This window comes from Pholcus phalangioides, unplaced genomic scaffold (assembly GCF_987345545.1).
Source record: "Pholcus phalangioides strain wild (caught in Gottingen) unplaced genomic scaffold, Ppha-v1.0 ptg000042l_1, whole genome shotgun sequence".
Classification (NCBI taxonomy): Eukaryota; Metazoa; Arthropoda; class Arachnida; order Araneae; family Pholcidae; genus Pholcus; species Pholcus phalangioides.
The window spans coordinates 28,948,555-28,961,514 of NW_028301628.1; the positions used below are offsets into that span (position 1 = coordinate 28,948,555).

A 12,960-nucleotide genomic window follows, 5' to 3' on the forward strand; every position below is an offset into this window, starting at 1 on the left:
GCCGTTTCATGTTGTCTCTCATGTCTTGAAGATTATCGATATCTTTTCAAGTATTGAGTTCCAGGAGGGAACAAAAAAAAAAAGTTATTTTGTGATACGTATGATGAGCAGATATCGTCATACATCAGTACAGCTCAAGATACGTAGGAAAAATATGTGCATCGATATTCCTTTATTTTCTACAGCTATCATTACCAGTTTTAACACGTGTCATTATCATACTGTACAAAAGCTGCCCAAGGTGGTGTGTTTTAGAAATTTTAAGAATTAAAAATGTCAAGAGTTTGAACTTCTAACGTTTATGGCGGTGATTTTCAGAAATTTCGGGAATCGAACAATTATAATGACAACATTTCACGGCGTATTTGATATCGCTGTAACTAGAGCCCGGATTTAATGCAAATGCATAAGCGCATATTCAATTGCTAAATGCATTTTCTTATAGTGAACGCGTATAAATGCATGAAATCACCGTAATTTTAGAATAAGTACGTGCTTTCAGCATTTTTTTCTCTATTGGTATTGTACTTATGTTTGTAAGATTATCTTTTCATTCTAAAAATTTAATCAAATTTCTCTAATTTTTTTTCAAGAAAATATTTCACCATTGTGAGTATATTGCTTATTTTAAAAAAGGCATACTTTCTCAATACTTTCTTTCTAAATACGGTGATGCCTCGGCTGATGATGATTTTTTTCGTGGTTTTTCGTCACGCCGAGATGCTATGTTACGAATGACATACGCAGACTCAAACGTAGCAGCATATGGATCAAAGGGCCAGTTAACCTTTCCATCCATAACGGTGACTTCAGTAACATAAGCTCCGTTTGCATGTGAAATAAAATATCCCTGAAAGTTACCCGTAACAGGGATTTTCGCTACAACCCGTTTACATTGTGTTTAGTTTATGCCGGTATTTCCCCCCTCTCCTTTACGGAATTACGTGGGTTGAATGGAAGTGATTGGTTCAAGATGGCTGACGAAGGAGCTTATAGTAGTTTTGGCGACACAGAGGATTATGGGAGAGGAAGTCGGAGTCACCCACCATTATTCCGCAACAAAGATGGGACTCTTTTGACGGATCTTCGAACCCTCCTTTTTTTCCCCCATGAGGAAAAAAGTTGCCATGCAGGTAATAATCACCAAAGCGACCCCGAATCTTGCACACGTAAACGGAGCTCTATAGGCACAACCGGGCGGTTGGGTACGACTCTGATACTTCAGATGCACAAGGAGGCCCGCGATAAGTCTATCTTGTGTTACGATTTTCTGGAGTGAGTATGTAAATTAGAATGAGATGGTGCTTCGCTCTCCAGATAGGAAGAATTACCCAGGTCATCATTTTTCCCAAGGGACCACGATACTTTCAAGACAGTCTTGATTCGTCTATTGTTTCGACCACGTTTCGTTCCTGTGGTCTCATTGTTCAAGTGGTGAACAACTTTTCGCAAACTGAATGAACTTCTTACTGTGGATTTATCTTCATGTGGGTTCACCGTTTTGAATATTCCACAGCCACGAGGGGGGGGGGGGCGGGGGTGCTACGGTCCAGATTGAGAACCACTGGAGTAGTATAGGCGTTGGTATGCCCCAATTACGCACATTTCCGTCATTAAATATATATATATATATATATTTGACCCTCGGTATCATAAAAAGGGGGGGGGGGATAAAAGACCCACGACTGGGAGTTTAAAATGACTTGAGCATCCCCAGTAAAAAAACAGCGAAACTTTCGGGAAATTTTAGCAGCACCATCTAGTGGTGGAAATGTGGGTTATCGATGGTGCCTATACTACTCACTGGAATAATTTACTAGAAACACATAATTCTGTAACGAAAATTGGAGTAGCGATAGACTTGAAAGCCTGGGGGGAGGGGGGCATGATGATGATGTCAGTTCATATATAGGCCTATACATTAGATCAGTCGGCGCCATCTTTGACGCTGCCCCCCCCCCCCTGTATTTTCGCCCATGCAGCCTATGTCAGGTTTCAGACCATGGGGATGGTTTTCGTCTTAACGATGTTTATTCTATTTCCGCCAAAAATTGCGGGAAGAAAGAAAACCGTAAATGCGTGCTATGCAAAATAGCGGGATGCAAACCAAACTTTTAGCATTTATGCGCGTTTTCTTTCCTGCGGGCTGTGCACAAAAGTTATAGTAAGCTGAGAGTCCATGTTTGAAAAATCTCATCATGTGCAATTGTAATTTCGGAAAATATTTTTTCATTAAGATTTTCATATTTTTTAATTATCAAAATTCTTGACCTTCCATGAAGTTATCCTCATTCTTTTTAGAAAGAAAATTTACGATTCTTTCAATAATATCCAGTAAAGGGAAAAATAGTTTATAACGTAACATAACATTAAAGATTAATATAAAAAAGGATGAAAAATAAATAAAATTTTGATAAATAACTTTATTTTGTGCTTTTTCTTCAGTCAATAAAATATTAATCTTTCGTTTATGGTAATTACTTTACGGGTCATTAGGTGTTGACTCAATGGATTTCAAACAAAATTTAATAATGAAAAAAACGTATTACTATACACAGTATACCCCTTGTTGACTTTACGTTGACTTAAATTAATATTCATTAGTCAAGCAGGTCATTTATCATCGCAAAAAAGTAAGTTAAATTCATCGTGTTTAAATTTCTTTTCGGTCCATTGGACAATATGAGATTTATAGTTAATGCTGCGTATGTACGGTCTCTCGTGGGGCCCGAGTATATTTTCACTTAATATATAAAATATCATACAGTTACATGCACTATTATGAAACTAATGCCACTTGGATTCCGAGGTATAAGAAGATAAATCTCCTACAGATCACTAGTTATTATTTTTGCTTTGCTAATATTTATACGTGGAAAATGACAGCTGATACAAAAGATAAATAATGGTATATGTTCTTTAACTTTTGTGTTTTTTGAATTAGCTATGGAACTTAATTATTGTGGTTTATGTCAATGAATTTAGCTCTGAATAGTTTCATATTATTATTAATGACCATACATCAATTTATTTTGAAAAAAAAAAATAGTAGAGATAATGAGGCATACGAACTTGAATATTAAAGTGAAAAAAATTATTAAATTTTTGGTTATGTTTGTTGTTGTTTTCATATTAATAAATGGATAAGAATATGTATATTAGATGTCCGATATAACGAGTTCGGCTATTAACGAGAAACTCGCTATAACGAATTACTTCCAAGCGATAGTCAAATACTAATGTTGAAGTTACAAGAAATATTCGGTTATAGTGAAGTGAAAATTAGGAAGCATTCGCTATAACGTTAAAAAAAATTCTCGAAGTAACCAGTTTTTCCTTCTCTCTCTTCATACCTAAACATGATGATTCCTATCACCGGGTTACCAGATTCGAAAACTAAGAAAGGAGAACGCCTGCGCAAGCATCCTTATAGTGACGTCTTTTATTCCAATTTCCACAATAGAAGGCGTCTATTCCGATCAATGAAACCTTCCACAACAACAACTTTTCGCAACTCCAAAACAGAACTGTTAAAAAAAGTAGAAACAGAAACATTCTGAGAATTTCAAAGGCTTTTGGCGAATGCATGTGAAAAAAATACCATAAAAACACTCATATCAATGAAGAAATATATGTTTCAAAGAAGAAATGTGTTTCAAAATTTTCCCAGAAAGAAATAAAAATAATTCTGGAAACCTGAAAAAAGGAGGACAAAAGGCGAATTTTTCGAAACGTAGGCGGACGCTTTAAATTACATCAAAAACGAGGACGGTTGGTAACCCTACCTATCATGGCACGTGCTTCTCGTACGAAATTAATCTGGGGTTACTGCAAACAAAGAATGGGCACGAAAAAGTCAAATTGTTTCAACCCGTTCTTCCTAATTGTGAGCTTTCCCACTATACACATGTACAGTGTGATGATTTTATTCGACTTTTGTGTCTCTCCGACTAGGAACTAGGATCACCGATCACGGAACCAGAACTTTCACTTTAAAGTGGTTTCCGAATGACTGAAAAAATCGTACTGAAAAACTTTCCGATTTAGCGGGAAAATGTTGGAAGTCCTTGCAGCTCCCTGGAAATGAGCAATGAATAGTAATTTTAATTGGTAGGTTAAGTTTTTCCCAAACTTTTAAAGTCGCGGAGCACTTTTTAAGCGAAAAATTTATCGCGGAGCACTAACGTTCACAGTGACGAAGGAAGTCACGCTCGATCTGTGTGAAACTAACATTTGACATCTGTCATGACCATACGTCACAAAATGTCCCGTTCTGGAAAACGAAAGTAATTTGATAAATCCTTTAAAAAACCGGTTTTTAAAATTTTTTCTTGATCCGTATTATAACTGCCACATTTGAAATTGCGAAACCTTCACAAATTGCCACCTATTTTCAAGAAGAATTATTTTTTCGCGATTGCGTGGAGCTGATAACTGCCCCCCGCAACAAGAAAATTGACTTCGCCCATCGCTTTTATGTCCCTCTAGATGACACAAAAACATCTTCTATGATGAAAGAAATGGAGAAAACACACACAATCTCTTTTTCTCTTATAAAACCTGGAACAAGAGCTGATTTCACCATCTGGCAGTTGATTGGTTGAAGGGTGGGATAGAAAACGTGTTTTACGAAAAAACGCCTTCAACGCGTTTTTAGAAGACGAAATATTTAGGGGTGGCTGAAATTTAAAAAACAAATCAGATCAGGTTTGACGAGATATATATAGGGATTGCCGCTGAAAGGGTTAAATAATTTTTGTTATTTGTCAAATTACGCGTCTCCTGAACTGACAGCTTTTTTTTACTTGCGCCAATTTTTATTTGATCGCAGTTATTCCACCAACGGGGGTGTAGAATGTAGATAATTCCGCTTTTCTTTTTCCATGTCTTAGTTCATATCTGCGGGTTTCCGTAACTTTTAGTGGAAGGGCGTGCGCAAGGTGGCAAAGGTTCTGGGATGATCCGGTGACCGAGGATAGGCCATTCACCTAGTGCTGACCAGGATTAATCTGAAAATCAGGAGGCACAAACTCTAGAGCAGTTGTTCTCAACCTTTTCTGACTCGCGGAGTCCTTTTCAGTGTATAATTTCTATGGCGGAGCCCTGTTTAATTCGAGGAGCCCTTTTAAGTATATTATTTATACGCCGCTACACTTCAGGCCTCTTTTTTTTTGTTTGTTTATCAAATTTATTGATTTATTTTATTATCCTCCAGTGGCCGCGGAACCCCTGGGAAGTGCACACGGAGCACCGGTTGAGAACCGCTGGGCTAGAGTAATTTGATTATAAACGGAGTTTCTTAGAGCTATAGGCTAGAAAACACAGTGAACGGACTACGGGCAATTAGGAGCAAGCAGCATACAATGACTAATCCCATTTCCAACTATACTAGGCTATTAGACGGCTGAAAATATGGTGTCAGCATGAAACTATGATCCAAAATACCAGATCGAAATCGTGCATGTTCATCCTGATTTAATGATGGTATATGGTGCAGGGCTGACTTGATGCATGGGCGCTGAACCCGGGAAGAAATAACCCAGGAAATGTTATGCCTACTGGTCGAATAAATGCAGTTTAGTTCAAAAACAAAACCTTCTATGTTTGGCTCCGATACATTTTTATCATATTAAAAATAGCATTTATTTTCGTTGGTACAAAAGAAAAAAATATATAACTCCCTGCTTTAACCTAGTATAAATGTAAATTTTTGAAATTTTTTTTTTTGGAAAAAATACGAAATAATATTCAAAAATGTTTTAGAGAATAAACTGCTGAGAGACTAAGAAAACAATTTCGTGACTACAATTCTATAAACTCCAAAACGGAATGATCTAAAAGACATTTCAATGCAGATATAAAGTAGGATTTATTTTAAATTTTATAGCCTAGCCGAGCAAAAAAATTTAAATTGGCTTATGACAAGAAGTCCGTTATAACGACAATTTTTCTCATGATTGTGAATTGTTATTATAACGGAATTTTATTGTATATACGAACATATGTACTATGAGGGATATATAATTGATTTTCTGTCTGTGTATGTGTGTGTGTGTGTATGTTCTCTATACAAATCTACAATTTCAGATCGATCTTCGCCAAATTTTGCATATATACCAAATGGGACCCGACTTAAACGATAGGCTACTTTAAAATTTCGTCAGAGCAGGGCAAATGCCCCAAATGGGCAAAAAACTGTCGGGCAACAATGGCCTCAACAATCACTTTCTGAACGTTTACTTTGGTTACCGTGGTTCCCTAGCAATGCGTTTCAGGCGTGTATATGCCTTTACAATGGTTTGCCACGTTTTCAATCTTCTCAGTAATGAGGCTTTTGAATTGACGTCATAATCATCATCAGCATCACTTTGAAGGTCAGGAAAAGGGTGATCCTCATACAAATCAGTGTTAAAATTGCCGATTTTACTGTAGAAATGCGGAAATTTGGTGGGGTTTTCTGTCAAAATCAATAATTTTAAAAATTGTATTGAATTCTCGATTTTTGAAATATTGAGTTCGCTTAGAGATATACGAAGCCCACGAGATTAAATATGAAGCAATTATCCGGACCTATATATACTTTTGAGTTGGATATTCATGCAATAACATTAATTTCAATATTTTATTCATATCTTCACAAGCATGAAAATTAAGTTCTCCGTATTGTCTTTTTATATTAAACTGCATAAATTCATAGTTTAGGATGTTTTAAAATTAATTATGGGTCCGTAAAGTACATCGAAGAAGTTCCACAGCTTTAACTATTTTTCGAAGCAGAAACAGGCAGAAATAGATAACTTTCGGGAGGGGGTTCGAAATACCTAGCGCCCCTTAAAAAAAGGGAAAAAAAAATATTCGTTTCTATGTATCTTTAAATCTAGATTTGTTTATTTCATCAAGTCGCGCAGGAAGTCGTCATATTGGTTAACTTAGACATGGTTTGCATGTCCCTCAAAGAAAGAGGGAGATATCACGTGATCCAAACAGCCTCATTGAAGAAAACCCGGGGCAGCGCCGGGTATTATAGCTAGTACTGTATAATGGGATTAATACCGCTGAGATTTCGAGGCATGATTTCGCGATGAAATTAGATAAATCTCCAGTTATTATTTTTGCCTTAGTGTTGAAGTAGTAGCTGAGATACGACAGTAAATATTAATATGTAAAAAAGCAAAAACAAACTTTTGTATTTTGAATCAGCTATGGAAGTTAATCTTTGTTGATTGTTAAGGAATTTAACTCTAAGTAATTTCATATTAAAATAAATTACCATAAACTATTAGTTTTGGAAGATAAGTTGATATAATGGGATAAATGAACTTGAATGTAATAGTGGAAAGTATTTAAAAAAAGTTTGTTATATACAGTCGAATCCCGTTATAACGAACGCCAAGAGACCGGAGAAATCACTTCGTTAAAACGAAATTTCGTTATAAAGAGAATTACAGTTTTCCTATCATTGTTCCTATGTACACTTATTTAGGGGATTAGAAAAGTGTTCGTTAAAGCAAGATTTTCGCTATAACGGTATTCATTAAAACGGGATTCGACTGTATATATATATTTTAATAATATACTAAAACTCGGTTATAACGACACACATACACATATTGAAGTCTGCATAAAATTTCCTTTTAAATTTCCCGTTATAAACGAGATTGAAGCTTTCATTCTAGAAAACTTTGAAATCATTGGTTATAAATAAATACTTCAGTAACACTTTTTTATAAAACTTAAATCTTCCTCGTCAAGGTCGGAAAACAATAAATCTTCTCAGAAAAAGCAAATGTATCCATAAAAATGCAAATTAACCTGTATTCTCGAAAAAGTTCGGCTCAATAAGTCGGTCTACTCGAATTCTAATGACAATATATAGAGATATATACCCCAAAAAAAACATACATTTGTTCCGAGCCGGCTCAGAAAGTTCCATTAAGCAACGCCTGCAATGAGTGCGATAGAGCAAAACTTCTCATCAGGGAATCGCGCAGAGAAGCCATTTCTTCTGGAGAAGAGAAAGAAATGAGAGTCAGTCAAGTGTTTTATTTCGTGGTTTATAAGCTTCTTTTAAAAAGCTTGAAAACGCCTGTCAAATTATTAGTATCCAGTTATCCATGAGGAATTGAAACGAATTCCCAAGATATTCCGTTAGTGTGTAGGATCAGTGGTTCGCCAGTAAATTGTCAGGCAGGTCCCCCGTTTGATATATGCACCCTGTATATATATTATTTTTCCCACTAAATAACTTATTTACTCGCTCACCGCTTGCACCGTCTTTCACTCACATGCTTACTCACTCGCACAGTCACTCACTCACTTTCTCGTTCTGCCGCTCGCTGTTGCTTACTTGTTTACTCACTCGATCTCTCGGTAGAGAAGTGCTGTCGGTGAAATTTTCTTCGATAAATTGTATGTCGATGAATTTCCTGTCGATAAATTGATTGTCGGTAAAATTCGATTTCCGTGAGTCGTTTTTGCGGTGAATTTTCCTTTCTGTGAGTCGTTTTTGCGGTGAATTTTCCTTTCTGTGAGTCGTTTTTGCGGTGAATTTTCCTTTCTGTGAGTTGTTGGCAGCGAATTTTCTGTCGTAAATTGTTTGTCTGTGAATCTTCCTTTCCTGAATGGCTGGCAGCGAATTTTCTGACTTAATTGTTTAGCGGTAAATTTGCCTTCCTTGGAATTTTGCCATTGAGCTTTCCACCGACAAAATTATTTGGCGATTTTGGTGAAATGCACTATTTGTCGGTGAATTTTCCATCGATAATTTTTTTGTCTGTGAATTTTCCGTCGATAAATTGCTCGGTGGTGAATTTTCTTTTCCGTAAGTTGTTGGCGATGAATTTTCCGTCGGTAAATAGTATATATTTATTTTTTTCACAATTATTTATTTTCAAACAATTATTTATTTATAATTGAATTACCGTCGACAAATTGCTTGTCAGTGAATTAATCGTGTGGCGGTGAATTAACCGTGAATCGTTGTTGTCATCATATGGATGGCAAGCGTCATTTAATGTTTGCCGGCTCGCTGGTAGCTGGCTGAATTAAGATTTCTGTAGTTTAAGACATCAAGGCACGAATACGAGCAGGTCTCCCGTTTGGAGAAAAAAAATCGCTCAGAGCGAACTCCTGATCAAATCCCAAAGTGCTGAAAAAAAATCCAATCTTTCCGACACAAATTTCTAAAGGTAGAAACGTATTTCCAAAATATATGACGGAAGATTTTCTTAGAAGCTCTTATTCGTTTCGTATTTATTCAAATTTACTAAAAGCCTAGGCCCTCCTTTGACCTTATTATATATAAAACTTCTTTTCTCACGTATGCAAATTCCAGTATAAATAGCTACTGATGCACATTTATAGAAGAAAGGATAGGCAAATATATTATAAGGCATTCCATATAAGAAAACATCTCAAAGTGGATTTCATCTTTTTAACGTAAGTAGAAAAAGAATTTCAGTCAGATAACCACGAGTAAACAAGGTATAAGAGATAGAGAAATAGAGTATTCAGATTTGAGAGAGGAGAGAGAGAGAGAGCATTTTCCCTGTGAATTTCAGCTTCTAAGAATGTTATGTATTCATAGGATATTCTCTGGATGGAGAACATGAAACGTTATCCAAAAATATCTATTACATAGCGGAATGTTCGAATTTCAAAATAGATAGGGAACTGATATCCCAGCATTTTCTTGCTTGTTTATCTATACTTATCGTTGATATAGTAAAATACTACGTATCCCAAACTGCAGATTTATCACAGACTTATTCGAAATGACGCATGTTTCTCCCTAGATAATATAACGAAACTGTCACTTTGATTTCCATACTCCCCCGTTTATAGGAGAAAAGACAAAAAATGAGGTAATTCTCTCGAATTATGCTGCTTTCAGAAAATTGACCGGTGGGAGAGGTGGTGGTGGCCCTCCACGCGAAAAACAGGGTTATATCGGTTCTATAAAACAAGTGGTCTTTTTTTAGAAGTTTTGGAACTTTTTGGGTGCCGTTGTGAAATGATTGATACCATCGTCTCGTTGATACAAGCGCCAAGAATAAGAAGCGTCTCCCGATAGTAAGTCATTTGCCAGATTGTGCATGCGGTGTGGCTATCAGAAAAAGTTGTTGCTTCCAATTGGCACCATTTGTTGTGGCGATTAGCGGATGTTTTAAATTTGGTATATTTACGTATTATTTATTAGAACCGGAAACGCCAACTGTAGTTAGGTAGTAGCGTGCAAGTTTAGTATCTCAAGGGTCGCTGATTCGAACCAACTTCAAGATTTTTTTTTTTTTCTCTCTCGTTTCTTTCATCTTAGTTTTTTGTAGGATATTATTAACTTGTGACAATGCGGTTTAAAAAATATACGGTACATTTTTAATGCTAGCAAGTAGCTAAGTTTAGGTTCACTTGTATTCAAAACTGATATTAAGCGTCCCGACATCAATGTAGAGGTGTGGGGGTCATGATGCGCTTAAGTGGCGAATCAATATACGAGTTACGAGCTTATTTTGTCATGACAAAATAAAAACAAAATCACGTCACCAATTGTTTTTTTAAATTATTATTTACTCAGTTTCTTTTTGTTTTTGTTGGAGCATTCGCTGATAGGCATTATTTATTCAGATTGCGGTACAGCCAGCCGCTGTAACAATCTTTAATATGAAGCGTTAAGAAATGAAGGAACGTTGATTACGAAAGCAGGTGTTAATTCGAAATAGGAATTTTTTGGGCTCCAAATTGAAACAAAAATTTCCAACCAACTGAGCATTTGGCATGAAATATGACACCATTTCATTTGAAGAAATTGCTTCTTCAACTTTACGCATGCGTATTCTAAAAAATGAGTTAATGTGTCAAAACAATTGTTACAATAGTTACGTCACATCCATAATGACTCGTTAACCCACATGTGTACTATATTTCAACTTCAAGTTGTGAATAGAAATTGATAGAACAAAGGACGGCAGACGGTGAAAACATCTTTTATGTCCCATACTTCACTATCTACATGGCGATGGCATGGAGCCGTGCATTGTCAGTCGTTGGGACTGCTGCTGCTTCGGAGCAACCGTACGGAAGAAATTCATCATCCGCCCAAGTGTGAAAGCTCCCTATCCTTACTATTAGTTCACGGAGAGAAAAAAAAAAACGCGCAACGTTTTTCTGCGCTCACGAAGCCGTTGTACGTGGAACGGGCCTCGAATTTTGAGAAAATACGTATTAAAGACACTATTCCTGTTACTATTTCTTTGGGCTCCAAATTGAAACAAAAATTTCCAACCAACTGAGCATTTGGCATGAAATATGACACCATTTCATTTGAAGAAATTGCTTCTTCAACTTTACGCATGCGTATTCTGAAAAATGAGTTAATGTGGCAAGACTTCGCCCAGAAATGAAGCGTCAATACTTAACCTGTTACTACAAACTATTCCTGTTACACCAAAAAGAAATTGATTTATCTGAACATGATGAATTGAACAGGAATATAACAGTGATTTTGAGAGTTGTGTGTCAATCATAATTAATGTCCACATTATTTACTAATTAATAAAATGTAAATATTGTGAACGTTAATTATACTTGTGTAGAATGTCAAATGTGTTACGTGTGAGTATGTATCAATGAGAATTACTGTTTGTAATTAAAATTAATTTTTAATTACGAAATTGCTATGCATACGAAACGCATACTTAATCTTATATATTGTTATGAAAATGATATGGTTTTGTATTACGTACGGAGTTTTGGAAACAAATGGGGCTTGCGGGTACTAGCTAGACATTTTTTCACCTATCACGCAGTTTTTTCATAATTTCTTTTAGCATTTTACTGTACCTAAAAGAACTTTTTAAAATGTATTTTGTTAAATACAAAAAAAAAAATGGATTCCAGTCTGTAACTATTTCTGTATATTTATCTACACTCATATGGAGTTCATATAAAGCCATCTCAACAGCGCCATGAGTCTTCAGGCAAAGGGATGGTCTGGGGAGGGTGAGGCTGACTAACTGGAAGTGTCGTTAGGGAGAAAAAAAATGAGTACCCTGAAGACTGCTCGTGTTTCTGGTCGATTTTTTGTTTATTTTAAGGAATATATTACGGGTGGTCCACATTTGGACCATTTGAAAGCTTATGATTTTCGAAACTTTTATAATTAAATTTGTAATAATATACGCGGGATATTTCATGAGCATGTTTTTCCTTTCTATCTTCATTCTTATACATGTATTACACCTTAGGTTATACAGAGTGAATGCCATATCGACTGCCCAAATACTTATACACGTGATTCTTTGCGAAAACTGATATAGAAAAGTGTTTTCCGTTTTAGGAATGGGACGAATATTTCGAGAGTTTTAACGTTTTGAGTTTTGTGACGAGTCAGTTTTGTAACGGTCGTTTACGTGCCAAACACCCAACTAAAATAAATTTGTTCCAGTACACAGCTAACTGAAAATGAACTGAAATATCCGATCCCGTTTTAGAAGTCAAGTTCCAGTTTTTTCTTTCATGATTGGCGTTTTTCTTCTCCGTGTAGAGTGATGTTATAACCTTTATTACGTGTTACCTTTGCCCATCCCAAATACGGGGTGCCATCCAGTGTGTCGTGGATGCATCTATGAGATTACCTTCACCCACTATATTGGCAAATTCATCATTAGATTAGCAAAGTGTTGGCCAAATGAACACATTTTTTGTCAAAAAATGTGGTAATTTTCCCTCCTTTACTGTTAAATCAAATCTTTCGAGGGGAAAGTGCAAGAAAAAAAAACTGGAATCACAGATTTAGCTTTCTTGATTTCTCTCAGGCTTAATAGCACTTTTACCAGCTTCAAAAACGCCAAGTTATACGTTTGGTGTACGTTCGGTCAATTTGGCGGGATTTGGAAGTGACGCAATCAATTTTTAAAACGCTACATCTCTATAATTATTGGTCCAACCAAAAAACTAAAAACA

General features: G+C 36.0%; 1 protein-coding gene across 2 annotated transcripts in view; it reads right to left on the bottom strand.

Moving 5' to 3' along the window:
• LOC149064754 (orexin receptor type 2-like) overlaps nucleotides 1-12,960 on the bottom strand; it is a 129,565-nt gene that overhangs the window by 41,987 nt on the left and 74,618 nt on the right. Inside the window, exon 2 of one of the 2 annotated variants that reach the window (XM_089255166.1) lies at nucleotides 3,354-3,527. The exons of the other annotated variant lie outside the window; for it this stretch is intronic. The gene's annotated coding sequence lies outside the window, so the exon portion shown is untranslated. The remainder of the gene's footprint in view (nucleotides 1-3,353; nucleotides 3,528-12,960) is intronic. 2 annotated transcript variants of the gene reach the window in all.